Raw genomic sequence first — 14,475 nt, 5'->3', positions numbered from 1 at the left:
GTTTCTAGGCAGTCTTAAGTCTGTTTATACTGCAAAGTCTTCCAGACAGGTGTTAAAAACCACAGTCTCAAAAAACTACCTTTAGAAATATCTACAAATACTAGAGCTCATTCAAAAATATACATCTTAGATTTTCTCTTGGTCACTGTTGGGAGTTTCAAATGAAATCTCAGATAGGACAGTCTTAGCTCAGTTTTGAATGTAATTAGTTTCTCTCTCTGTCTTGTCTTAATTACTTTCAATCTATTCTGTCACTTGAAGATTTCAAACTCAACTGTTTTATGACTGTGAAATATTGTCACAATTTATGCTAATCAACCTAATTAATTCCCAGGGAAACCTTCCTGTGGATTGTGGTAGAGTATATGATAAAGTCACTAGTTCTCAATGGTGAGTAGATTGTTTCTTCCAATTTGATGTTTACAACTGTTGCAGTATGATTCATTTTCCTGTATCAGAAAGCTAGTGAGCATATTTCAATGGCTCCAATGTATCTACATTCTTCATCATGCTGCTGTTTACCAAAGTGCAAGTTATCATCTGCTTAACAATCAGGCAAGTATGAGAAACTCAGTAATGAATTCTTGTAACTGTCCATCTGTCCAGACGTCCAACTGCCATGAAAGAAACAACTACTGAGAGTAAGAAAATTCATACCCTGCCCACTCAGATTTCCCAACTTAAGGTGCTCAAAACAGAGAAATTTGGAAGGAGACAGAAGAGTGAAGGAACCTAATAGTCAACTTGAAACTCTTTATAATAAATACTTCTTTTTCCCCAAAAGTGGAATCCAAAGTGTGATTCTGAACTTTGTCAATTCCTACCGTCCTATAATAAAGGTATCAGATAGATAACGTTCTGTAGGGCTGTGCTTAGTCACTCAGTCATGTCCAACTCTTTGCAACCCCATGGACTATAGCCCACCAGGCTCCTCTGTCCACGGGGATTCTCAAGGCAAGAAAACTGGAGTGGGATGCCATGCTCTTCTCAAGGGCAACTTCTCAACCCAAGGATCAAACCTAGGTCTCCAGCATTGCAAGCGAATTCTTTACTGTCTGAACCACTTTGGATCCAAGAAGCTTGAGCAAATGGGTAGGTTAAATTGCCCCAAGAATATAATAAGCTCTAGGTTATCTACAGAATGCCACATGGTGTGACCAAAATGTCACTGGACTGGGTGCCAGGAGACTTGCCTCTGAATCCTGGCTCTGGCATTTAATGAGTATAGACTCTTTAATCTTGTTTGCTCTAGTTTTCTAAATTGGATATAATATTTACCTCTAAAAAACAAAAGCTTAAAAATTTATGGCATAAAGTAGACACTTCCTATTATTTTCATCTTCTCCAAAAAGCCTTTCTGCCCCTCCATGTCATAGGGTCTTTCCCTTCTTTGTGCTTAGTAGAATGTCTTATTTGCCCATCACATTTGGGCACAGCATCAGGCACTGCCTGATAGCAATAGCCCTTCATTTTACATGACTATATATCTTCTCTTTCTGAAAATATGTTAATTTCTTTGAGGTCAGAAAATCCATTTTCTCTTTTTTCTGCTCTGTCTACCACCTACCCCCACAACAATATCAGGTACAATTTACTGATAAATGCTTATTGAATTGAATTTAGTTTTTTCTCATCCTGTACTCCCCTTCCTCCTACTATTTTTTGAGTACCAATTTATACATGCTTTTATAAACAAGGTTAAGCTTTAAAATATATGACATAAATTTGTCTAATTATAAATTGAACATTTATATCTACAATTGTATATGTTATATATGTTACAGACAATTGAGCATCACTAAATTAAAGCAGCAATAATATATTTGCAATAAAATACATCAAGTGCTTTGAGCAGCAATCATAGCCTATAGCACACCCAATACCAACAGCACAATTTCTGCCTTCTCAATAGAATTTTTACTTTGCTCTTTGCTAAAAAGGCTACAGTATTCAATTTTTCTGGATAGGTTAACAGAAGTACCTAAAAAGATGAGTGTGTATATGTGGCACCAATGACCACCCCCAACTACTTCATTTAAATAAAAAAGCAACCACAAAAATTAGTTTTCCATCACTCATCGTATATTGCTGATACATTTACTTAAACAGTCTGACACTGAACAGGAATACTGAAACCAGGCTCTGCAATTTGGGTTACTGAATCTAATTTGGGAACCTACATTTTGTGCAGCGTGTAACTTAGATGGGACAACAAATGGGGCCAGTTAGGGATTATTTAAAAAATAGATCTACCTATAGAAGTTTCCATTCCCAACACTTGTTTGGGAGCACCAATAACCTTCACATTTCCCATTTGAATAGACACTTCAGTTTGAATCTTACTCTAGCAAAGATGACTGTCCATTGAAAAGTGTGTTCCCTCTCTTCCAGAGTTTAGAGTGCTTTGGGAGAAGTCAGTAACTACATAGATCAGCCTCCATTATATCTAAGTGAACCCATATGATTAGCTCTTTTCTGTGCAATTTGAGCGGAAATGATGTGTGATATATCTGGGCAAATGTAGTTAAGAAACAAGTGTATATCATGTTCTTTTGGCTACCTTTAGATAGATACCAAGGACTTCAAGATGCTAGGGAATGGCCATGCCATATAAAGTTTGCATTTCTGAATCACAAAGTGGAAGAAAGTTGCCTGATAACTAGGATTATCCAATGTGAATGATTAGGTATTAACTTACTGTGTTAGGTTATTAAAGTTTGGGTATTTATATGTTATGGCACTTTATGTTACCCTAACTAATACACTTATTAAATCAACCACATTTGACACAGACGATGGTGTATCTCTTGATGTTTGCTACTGCCTGAGACGAACAACCCCACATCCAAGGAGCGGTGGCTGCGTGGGCGCAGGAGGGCCGAGAGGAGCTACTCCACGTTCAAGGTCAGGAGGGGCGGCCGTGAGGAGATAACCCTCACCAAGTGAAGGAGCAGAGGCTGCGCTTTGCTGGAGCAGCTGTGAAGAGAAACCCCACGTCCAAGGTAAGAGAAACTCAAGTTAAGACAGTAGGTGCTGCGAGAAGGCATCAGAGGGCAGACACACTAAAACCATAATCACAGAAAACTAGCCAATCTGATCACAGGACCACAGTCTTGTCTAGCTCAATGAAACTAAGCCATGCCATGTGGGGCCACCCAAGATGGATGGGTCATGGTGGAGAGGTATGACAGAATGTGGTCCGCTGGAGAAGGGAATGGCAAACCACTTCAGTATTCTTGCCCTGAGAACCCTATGAACAGTATGACAAGGCAAAATGATAGGATACTGACAGAGGAAATCCCCAGGTCGGTAGATGCCCAATATTCTACTGGAATCACTGAAGAAATAACTCCAGAATGAATGAAGGGATGGAGCCAAAGCAAAAGCAATACCCAGTTGTGGATGTGACTGGTGATAGAAGCAAGGTCCGATGCTGTAAAGAGCAATATTGCATAGGAACCTGAAATGTTAGGTCCATGAATCAAAGGAATTGGAAGTGGTCAAACAGGAGATGGCAAGAGTGAATGTTGACATTCTAAGAATCAGCGAACTAAAATGGACTGGAATGTGTGAATTTAACTCAGATGACCAATATATCTAGTACTGTGGGCAGGAATCCCTTAGAAGAAATGGAGTAGCCATCATGGTCAACAAAAGAGCCCAAAATGCAGTACTTGGATGCAATCTCAAAATCAACAGAATAATCTGTGTTCATTTCCAAGGGAAACCATTCAATATCACCGTAATCCAAGTCTATGCCCCAACCAGTAACGCTGAAGAAGCTGAAGTTGAACAGTTCTATGAAGACCTACAAGACCTTTTAGAACTAATACCAAAAAAAAAAAATGTCCCTTTCATTATAGGGGACTGGAATGTAAAAGTAGGAAGTCAAGAAACACCTGGAGTAACAGGCAAACTTGGCCTTCGAGTAAGGAATGAAGCAGAGCAAAGGCTAACAGAGTTTTGCCAAGAGAACGCACTGGTCATAGCAAACACCCTCTTCCAACAACACAAGAGAAGATTCTACACATGGACATCACCAGATGGTCAACACTGAAATCAGATTGATTATATCCTTTGTAGCCAAAGATGTAGAAGCTCTATACAGTCAGCAAAAACAAGACCGGGACATGACTGTGGCTCAGATTATGAATTCCTTATTGCCAAATTCAACTTAAATTGAAGAAAGTAGGGAAAACCACTAGATTATGCAGGTATGACCTAAATCAAATCCCTTATGATTATACAGTGGAAGTGAGAAATAGATTTAAGGAACTAGATCTGATAGACAGACAGCCTGATGAACTATGGATGGAGGCTCATGACACTATACAGGAGACAGGGATCAAGACCATCCCCATGGAAAAGAAATGCAAAAAGGCAAAATGGTTGTCTGAGGAGGCCTTACAAATAGCTGTGAAAAGAAGAGAAGCAAAAAGCAAAGGAGAAAAAGGAAAGATATTCCCATTTGAATGCAGAGTTCCAAAGAATAGCCAGGAGAGATAAGAAAGCCTTCCTCAGTGATCAATGCAAAGAAATAGAGGAAAACAACAGAATGGGAAAGACTAGAGATCTCTTCAAAAAAAATTAGAGATATCAAGGGAAAATTTCAGGCAAAGATGGGCTTGATAAAGGACAGAAATGGTATGGACCTAACAGAAGCAGAAGATATTAAGAAGAGGTGGCAAGAATACACAGAAGAACTGTACAAAAAAGATCTTCACAAACCAGATAATCACAATGGTGTGATCACTCACCTAGAGCCAGACATCCTGGAATGTGAAGTCAAGTGGGCCTTAGAAAGCATCACTACAAACAAAGCTAGTGGATGTGATGGAATTCCAGTTGAGCTATTTCAAATCCTGAAAGATGATGCTGTGAAAGTGTGGCACTCAATATGCCAGCAAATTTGGAAAACTCAGCAGTGGCCACAGGACTGGAAAAGGTCCATTTTCATTCCAATCCCTAAGAAAGGCAATTCAAAAGAATGCTCAAACTACCGCACAATTGCACTCATTTCACATGCTAGCAAAGTAATGCTCAAAATTCTCCAAGCCAGACTTCAGCAATACGTGAAATGTGAACTTCCAGATGTTCAAGCTGGTTTTAGAAAAGGCAGAGGAACCAGAGACCAAATTGCCAATATCCGCTGGATCATCGAAAAAGCAAGAGAGTCCCAGAAAAACATCTATTTCTGCTTTATTGACTATACCAAAGCCTTTGACTGTGTGGATCACAGTAAACTGTGGAAAATTCTGAAAGGGATGGGAATACCAGACCACCTGACCTGCCTCTTGAGAAACCTGTATGAAGGTCAGGAAGCAGCAGTTCGAACTGGACATGGAACAACAGACCGGTTCCAAATAGGAAAAGGAGTACGTCAAAGCTGTATCACCCCGCTTATTTAACTTATATGCAGAGTACATCATGAGAAATGCTGGGCTGGAAGAAGCACAAGCTGGAATCAAGATGCCAGGAGAAATATCAATAACCTCAGATATGCAGATGACACCACCCTTATGGCACTTTCTTGATGAAAGTGAAAGAGGAGAGTGAAAAAGTTGGCTTAAAGCTCAACATTCAGAAAACTAAGATCATGGCATTACCTCATGGGTAATAGATGGGGAGACAGTGGAAACAGTGTCAGACTTTATTTTGGGGGGCTCCAAAATCACTGCAGATGGTGATTGCACCCATGAAATTAAAAGACGCTTACTCCTTGGAAGGAAAGTTACAACCTTGATAGCATATTAAAAAGCAGAGACATTACTTTGCCAACAAAGGTCCATCTGGTCAAGGCTATGGTTTTTCCAGTGGTCATGTATGGATGTGAGAGTTGGACTGTGAAGAAAGCTGAGCGCCAAATAATTGATGCTTTTGAACTGAGGTGTTGGAGAATACTTTTGAGAGTCCCTTGAACTGCAAGGAGATCCAACCAGTCCATCCTAAAAGAGATCAGTCCTGGGTGTTCATTAGAAGGACTGATTCTGAAGCTGAAACTCCAGTACTTTGGCCACCTCATGCGAAGAGCTGACTCATTGGAAAAGACCCTGATGCTGGGAGGGATTGGGGGCAGGAGGAGAAGGGGATGACAGAGGATGAGATGGCTGGATGGCATCACCGACTCGATGGGCTTGAGTTTGAGTAAACTCCGGGAGCTGGTGATGGACAAGGAGGCCTGGCGTGCTGCGATTCATGGGGTTGCAAAGAGTCGGACACGACTGAGCGACTGAACTGAACTGAACTGAATTTTTAGCTTGGCATGGTCAAATACCTATGGAACTTCTCTTCTGGGTATTCCACTGACATGTCAAAGTTAATTTGTCTGAAACTGGGATCGACATTTCCCTCCCTTCCTGCTCCTATCCCTAGAGAACCTCCCCTACCACATTCTCTATCTCAGTAAATGGCACTAGCATTATCTCAGAGAAGAGCACTGCAAATTATCCCAGACTCCTCTTTCCTCCTCATTTTCCGTATTTGGCACGTTACCCAGTCCAGCAAAGTTTACCAGATGAATACTTAGGGAATCTATTCTGTCATCCCCACCCTCAATAACACTGTCCTGGCTCAAGGGCCCATTATTTTTCACGTAGACCATGCCGGAACACAGTGCCTAAGCACATGGGCTTTGGAATCAGGCAAATCTTTGCTAAAGTCTCAACTCTGCAACTATTTCTCAGCTGTCTGATCGGGGGAAATTAACTATCGATTTAAACCCATTTCTTCCCATCTGTGAAGTAAGAGATACTAATAGTACTTTCCAAATGGGGCTGTTATAAGCAATGAAGCAAATTAGGTACAGAGGGACTTTAAAACAGCCTGGCATGGAGTAAGGGCACCATAATGTTAGCTATTGTGATTGGAGACTCAGTGCTTCCATACTCACCTCCATGAATTTGCTCTCCTTAACGAAGTAACTTATCTAAAACAGAAATTCTGCCATCTTTGACTCCTGTGTTGTAGATGGAAAGGAAGAGATCAGGGATGAGAAATATTCAGAGATAGAATTGGTAGGAATTGGAAACTGATGAGGATAATTGGTAGACATCTTACTAGAAATGTCTATCACAAATTATATAAATTGGATAAATTTGCTTTTGTGAGCAAATTAAATGTAATTTTATGATTCTCCATTCCCTTTTCTTTACCAGATTGAATCTGCATTTTAAAAACTCAACAACTAAATTAGTGATTATCCAAGTTTAGCATAAACCATAGTCACTGAATAATGGCCAACTCATTTGTTTACTTACAGAACATGCATGACAGCTAAAAAACAGGAAATTCAAATTAACCAGAAGTTCTATCTGAGAAAACAAAATACAAGGAAAAGTCTAAGAATAGTATACTTTAATTCTCAATACTATTCTTTTCACACATCTCTTTCCAGTAACATTTTTCTCTCCTTTTTAAAAAATCTCATCCACAAGGTATCCTGAACAGACAATGACAGCATTTGGAAGATAAGAGTGGAAATAATTGAGGAGGAGTAAAACCAAGAATCACTATACATCTACTAAGTGCCAAACAACAAGGATGTTCTTCGCATATGTTGTCTCAGTTCTCAAAGTAAAACTAACAAAAAAATTAGTTAATTAATTAAAATAAGCCCCATGACTTGTATATGTAGCTTCCCTGGTGGCTCAGACAGTAAAGAATCTGCCTGCAATGCAAGAGACCCAGGTTGGATCCCCAGGTCAGGAAGATCTCCTGAAGAAGTACGTGGTAACCCACTCTGTATTCTTGCCTGGAGAATCCCATGGACAGAGGTGCCTGCTGGACTGCAATCCAAAGGGTTGCAAAGAGTCTAACATGACTGAGTCACTAATACTTTCACTTTTCATGTACCATGAGGAACATGTAATTTCTATTTTACAGAAAAAGGTCTCAGTGAAGTTGAGCTACCTGCCTGAAAAGGTATTTATTTGCCAGGGTTTCAGTCTATTTTCATCTGACATGAAGGTCACTAGCTCTATTTTACATTGCAGTATCCTAGATATACAAACTATGAAGAGTCTACAACTATGTATTTGACTATTCTGTACCTCTTTAGTGTGTATGTGAACAACAACAAAAATATATAGATTGAGGGTAATAACTTCTCACATTGTCACATTGTAGCCACATGGGAACTAAGTCCCTGAAACACAGAAACATCCCTGAGGAAGAAACCAGTCACAAAAGCCACCACGAGCACCAGTAATACACAAGCACACAGGTCCTGGTGGGATCATCCTCCATTCCTCATGCCCTTCCCACTTGATGAAATAAACATCCCCTAGTTTCCTGTAATTTGGGCTTAAGACTCCTTGGAGAGTAAATTCACATCCTTCTCTATCTGTGTCATAGTGGGAAGGAGTCCTATAAAACAGCAGAAAACAAACGATTGGTGAATAATTTTTTTTAATCAGATTCTTTCTGAGACACTGATTTCATTATTTGTTCACTAGACAAGCTCCCACTAAATCTATTCACAATTAAAAAAAAAAAAAAATTACCCAGCTAGTAGTATTGAACTGTGCCTTAATTAGAGCAGCCAAGAATGTCTTGTATAATTAACTGGGCTTTGTTTATAATTATTTCCTTGTGGTTAGGACTGTTTTCTGCTTGTAACTGGGGCAACGCTAATAGTAACACCAACCTTTGATTTTCACGTGAAAGTAACTGAAGGACAGGCAGAAGAAACAGGCCAGACCTAGGAAAGTAAAACTGAAGGACATGAAACACTGGGATTCCTTTTGACCTTCTGTTTTGCCTCAGGATGAACACAGTCTCCTTAACCTCTGCCCCATCTAAAGTCTAGATGCTGACATCTGGGTTCCTTTATCATCCTGTCAAGTAAAAGAAATTATTCCTTCACTTTTGGAAAACGGAGTGAAGCCTTTTCTCTTTGAGGTCCGTGTGCTAGTTTTTCGCCTCCAGATCCACTCTCATCTTCTGCACCCAGCTCTGTGCCCCGTTGGAAGACATCAACATCCTTTGACTTTGCATTAGGTTTGGCCAAGAAGAAACCCTAGGAGACATGAAGAAGGAAAAGGATGGAAGGGAGGAAGGAGGGAAGGGTAGGTGGGTAGTAGAGTAGGAGGAGAACGATGTCTCAATACTTATTCCCCTGGCTCCTTCCCTGCAATTACTTCAGGCAGACTGTATCCTATCCCTAATTCAAATGTCTATGAACAGGCCTATAAATAGTCTTCTTTAAATAACCATCTGTCTGTGGACACCTGTAATCACTCTTTCCTCTTAATACTTTTCTCTGAGGTTGGAAACAGTTATAAAAGCAAAACACTGCTGTTATACTTGCCCTAAAAACTATATTATCTACTGTGGTTACCCTACACCCTACCAAAACTTTGCTAACAGTCCCAATCAAACCCCCCTCAGATCATCATAATTTGAGTGTAACCTCCCCAGGTAACTCTAATGGTAAAATAAAAATCTGCATCCAATGCGGGACACTTAGGTTCAATCCCTGGGTCAGGAAGAGTCCCTGGAGAAGGGTATGGCAACCCATTCCGGTGTTCTTGCCTGGAGAATTCCATGGACAGTGGAGTCTGGCGGGCTCCAGTCCATGGGGTCACAAACAGTAGAACACAACTGAGCGACTACTACTCCCTACTGCTCTGTTCTTGGCTAGTAGAATGGACATAGCTTGCATTTGTAACACCATGTATCCCCACTCATGCACATCCCCTTACCTTCTAGAAGACTACAGGAGTAATAGAATTCTTAGTTGTAAGGAATGTGGAAATTCCCCAAATGAGAAATTAATCAACAGTATTTGAGGTACTAGAATGTGGCTGGGTGGACTCAGAGGCCCTTGGCCAAATAAGACTGTCCAGGTCCTGCTGAATAACAATAGGAATTTAGATACTGACAAAGTAGGAATTATTTTTATTTTTCCTATAAATCTTATTAATTGTGGTTAGTGTGGTAGCATACACATCTAAAAATACTGTAAATTCTTATCACATTCCTTCTGCTTGATGTTTAAGGTACACTTTCTTAGAAAGAGAGGTAAAGGAATAAGATGTATAATAGAAGCTCTTTAAAATATAACATTTTTTAAAATCTCTATGGGGTGTGGGGCAATGTATTAGGTACCTCAGTTTCTTCCTTCAGGTATCTTGTAGCCCAATAAGAGAGATAGATTGCTATAGGGTATAAATGAGAGCAAAAAAAAGAAAAAAAAAAGAAAAAAGATTGAGTAGTAAAAGTAGTTTTAAATGGCCTTACAGAGGGGGAAAAAATGAAGGGAAATCTAGAGGGATCCCACCAGCTAGATCAAGTAAAGAATGGAAATTATAGACAGAAGAGCAGGGCCAAAGGCAATGAGGCATAATAAAATAATTGAAATGTACAAGAATTGTGAGTAGTGTGTTACACAAAAATGATAGGAGTTCCAGCAGTGAAAATTTAATAATGCATAAGGTCCAACAAGGGCTTCCCTGGTGTCACAGTGGTACAGAATCTGCCTGCAGTGTGGGAGACAGGTTTGATCCCTGGGTCGGGAAGATCCCCCAGAGAAGGGAATGGCAACACACTCCAGTATTCTTATCTGGAGAATTCCATGGACAGAGGAGCCTGGCAGGCTACAGTCCACGGGGGTCACAAAGAGTTCAACACAACTCAGCAACTAAGCAGCAACAGAGCAAGGTTCAAGAGGGAAAATGTCTAGGGATGAGACTAGAAAGCTCAGAGATGGTGAAATTATAATAAAGTTCCTACCAAATCTTCACAGTTTAAGAAAGCCTTCAAATGAATTTGGAGTTTATTCTGTAGATAATGATGAGCCTATGAGGTTATTTTTAACAGAAGAGTGATGTGACTAAATTTGCTTTTAAGAAATATAATTTCAGGAGGAGCATATGAGAACCAAGAAAACAGTTGGAAATCTAATTAAAGTCTTCTAGACTATACCAAGTCAAGATCAAAGTAAGTTGTGTTTTTTTTTTTTTTTTCCCCTGTCCGCTCTAGGTCTTCCTAGCTGCACGTGGGCTTTCTCTAATTGCAGTGAGCAGGGGCTACCCTTCAAGCGGTGTGCAGGCTTCTCACTGCGGTGGCTTCTCTTGTTGTCTGGAGCACAGGTTTTAGATGCAGGGGCTTCGGTAGTTGCAACACGTGGGCTCAGCAGTGTGGCATGCAGGCTCTAGAGCCCGGGTTCAGTAGTTGCAGCACACAGCCTTAGTTGTTTCATGGCATGTTTGGCTGGCAGTCAGGCAGACTGGCAGGCAGATTCCTATCCACTGTGCCACCAAGGAAGTCCTAAGTAAGTTATTTGAAAGGACTAAATAAGTTGGTAAGCATCTGGAAAATTAATCAATAGAAAAATGAGATTAAACAATAAAACAAATTATCAATATCAGCAATGAAAAAGGAGACAAAACTAAAATTTCTCTGTAGATAATAAAAAGATAAAAGAAGATATTATTAAAAGCTCTGTCCAATAAATTTGATGATTTGTATGAAATAAACAAAGTACTTGATAAACAATTTATAAATATGCTACAAGAAGAAATAGAAAATTTCAATAGCCTCATTCTAAGAAATTGATTTCATATTTGAAGATTTTCTCACAGGGAAATCTTCAAGTCAAGATAGCTTTTACTGGTGAATATTTCCAGAGAGTTAATTAATAAAAAGATAATTCAAATTTCATATATATATATGAAATCATATATATATGATTTTTGACTGGGGAATACCTGCAGTCAAGTGTACTTCTTGCTAAACAATTACTTCTAGTCACAAAGAATATATATCACAAGTTAACGATTTTATTGCTTTTCACTGTATTGGAAGATGCAAGAATTTGTTTTCATTCAAATTATTCCTGAGATAAACATCTAACTATCTTAGGGGGCCTTTTTGTCCAAAGCACAGAGAGCTTCATTCTGTAATTATCTAATTTCCTCTCAGAGTACAACGTCAGGCAGTGACTGTACTGGGTTATGATTTAATCCTTATAGAACTGGGTGGTGAGCCATCCTCTTTGTTCTTCTTTGTTTACAGGTGGATAAATAAATTGTGACATACAACTTACAATGGAACAGTAGAAAGCAAGGAAAATAAATGAAATATTCCCTCATGTACCAATGTAGACAAACTTCACAAACATAAAACTGATCAAAAAAGCTAGACAGCAAAGAGAACATTGCATTATTCCACTATATAAAGTTCAAAAAATAGGCAAAACTAATCTATGGTGATAAAAGTCAGGATAGTAGTTTCTTTTGGACCGGTATTTAGAAAAGGATGCAAGGAGTCCTTCCTTTGTGAGTAGTCATGGATTATTTTCTGATATTGATAGTTTTATGAATTTGTTCACTTTATAAAAAGCCATTAATTTGTGAACTCAGGATTCACTCACTTTACTGTATGTATGTAATACTTCTGTAAAACCGTTTATTAAATAGACACATGAATTGACCAATCACCATGTAGATAAAATTAGCTTAGAAAAAGGAGAACCTATAGTAAGTGGTATCAGGAAATCAAGAGACAAGTAAATTTCAAGAAAGAGCAAGTGGTTAACAGTGCCAGTTGCTCAAAAGTCAAGGGGGAAAGCCCTTTAAAAGGCCACTGGCAATGGTATTGAGGAGAACGTTACATCCTTCCTGATCGTGCGTCAGTTTCTAAGGGTTCCAGATTTAGGATGAGATGGTCTCACTCTCACGCCTACTGCTTGATGCTCTGAGTAAGGGATGAAGATTACAATAGAGTTTTTTTTTTTGGCATTATAGGGTATGTTTTTGTTTTGTGTGTAGTTTTTAGTGGAATTACCCGGCAAATTAATCCAATAGTTAATTTTTCCTTTACATAGACACATGAATTTAAATGTATTGAAAATATTTTTTTATTTCAGTGAATGGAATGAGTTTAGATTACTATTTTTGTTTTATGTGTGCTCAGAAAGTAAAGAAAGAAATAGTTGTATTGCAATTCAATATAAGTCAACTCATTTAACTTCAACTAACTTGTTATAGCTCTGTTTCCTTCTAGGTAAAATTATAAACTACTTTATATTCAGCTGAGCAAATCTAAACTCATTATTAATGGAGTTACAATAATAGTATTTGTTAGTTTGTTCCATGAAAATCTCTCAGATGAACACTTAAACTCCAAAGCTCTTTATGCACTGACTCTATCCCAAGCTTTATTCATTCAACAAATACACATGGAGTGACCAGCACATGCCCTAAGAACCTAAAACACATTTACTGACTTTAGTGTCCTCTTGAAAAAGTGCTGAACACTGCCTCAAACAATAGCTCTGCACGGTGCTCTCCGTATCCTTAACTATTTTGTTCTCTCAACACCTACCTAATTTTCAAAAATGGAGAGAGGAATGAATTCTTATCATAGGATTTATGTATATCATTCAAAAGTACTCAGTTAATGCTTTGAAACCAAACCACTGCAATACATTAAAAAATAGGTTTAATTCTACATTGAAAGAGACCTTCCCCTCTTCTTTCTCCTCTTTAAACATAGGCATAATTAAATTGCTGATATCATGAACATGAAACTGAGCAGAACCCTGTGAGGCCCTCCTGGGTACCAAACACTTTTTTGCTCCCCATTCTTTGTAAAAAAGGGTTCAGTCACTAGACCTTCCCTGTGTTCCAAAGGGTAGATTCAAATAGTTACTAACTAGAGAGGATAGAGGATGCAGAAACAAAGGAGGAGCAGTCACAACAATAATGCAGTGACTCCTGGTTCCTCCTAAAGAAACATACATAACAATCTGGTACAGATCTCTGAGTTCTTTTGTAGGAACAACCCCCTCCCCCGACCCGGCATCCAGCAGAAGTATGGTAACTTCAGGCTGAGCATTAAGCCATGGACTCTAGACTGGTTGGAACAGGCTGATGATTGAGATTCCTGGAGCATCACTCTTTTACTTCCCCAACAATCAATCAGAGGAAGGTCACATACCATGCAACCTTTCCCCTAAATTTTGCCTATGAAAACTCTTCCCTGAATACCATAAGGGTGCTTGGATCTTTTGAGAACAAGCCACCCATTCTCCTTGCTTGGCCCTGGCAATGAACCTTTTTCTGCTCCAAATTCCAGTGTTTCAGTTTGTTTGGTCTCACTGTTCATCAGACACGTTAGGTTGGGTTCAAGAACAAACAAGTGATGGTTGATGATGAAAAATGAGTTATGACACAATTTTACTCACTAATGTATTTAAGAGTACAATTTTTAAAGTACGGGCTCTGGGGTCACATAGCTTTGAACTGAATTCTCAGTACTTTCACTCAATTATGTCACCTTTTGCAAATTAGGGTTTCCCTGATAGCTCATTTGGTAAAGAATCCACCTGCAATGCAGAAGACCCTGTTCACTTCCTTGGACAGGTAGATCTGCTGGAGAAGGGATAGGCTATCCACTCCAGTACTCTGACCTAGATAATTCCACAGACTATACCTATGGGGTCGCAAAGAGTCAGGCCGACTGAGCGACTTT

The sequence above is a fragment of the Dama dama genome, chromosome 20 (assembly GCF_033118175.1).
Source record: "Dama dama isolate Ldn47 chromosome 20, ASM3311817v1, whole genome shotgun sequence".
Lineage (NCBI taxonomy): Eukaryota > Metazoa > Chordata > Mammalia > Artiodactyla > Cervidae > Dama > Dama dama.
This window is presented reverse-complemented; position numbering follows the sequence as displayed.